Source organism: Antrostomus carolinensis, unplaced genomic scaffold, assembly GCF_000700745.2.
Source record: "Antrostomus carolinensis isolate BGI_N321 unplaced genomic scaffold, ASM70074v2 scaffold24063, whole genome shotgun sequence".
Lineage (NCBI taxonomy): Eukaryota > Metazoa > Chordata > Aves > Caprimulgiformes > Caprimulgidae > Antrostomus > Antrostomus carolinensis.
Window position 1 is genome coordinate 1 of NW_010306180.1, and position 516 is coordinate 516.

Below are 516 nucleotides of genomic sequence, written 5' to 3' on the forward strand. Positions count from 1 at the left end.
CGTTCTGTCAAGGCGTAAGGCAGGAGTAGTGCCTGTGTAGGCTGGAGAAGGGCAGCGGGCACAGCGGTACCCGCGCTCTGCGGTACACAGCGTCTTCTGCGGTCGCGTTACCCTTCTCATACAGAGTCAGCTGCCACTCTGCTCCCCTAAAACTGTTTTAGGGATGGTTACGGATACTTCTGGGTCTTCCCGCCTTTCATTCAGCTCCAAAGGAGAGGACATGGTAACCTAGATGCCATACTTGTATAGCCAACACTGCTGCAGATGGAAAAACACATCACATACACAGCACAGCAAACAGCAGCATGGAGTAGTACACGTTCTGGTCAGATTCAGTTTTATTTTTAGTATTTTCATACTACAGCCTTAAAACATCTTTAATATAATATCAGCCTTTTGCTCTCCATAGTTTCTGAACTGCATGGGACAGTATTTCTCTTTAGGGAGAGGGAGGGGGAACTTTTGGAATTAAAAAGCCACATTTCAAGTCCAAGTATTCATTGAGGTGGACAGTTT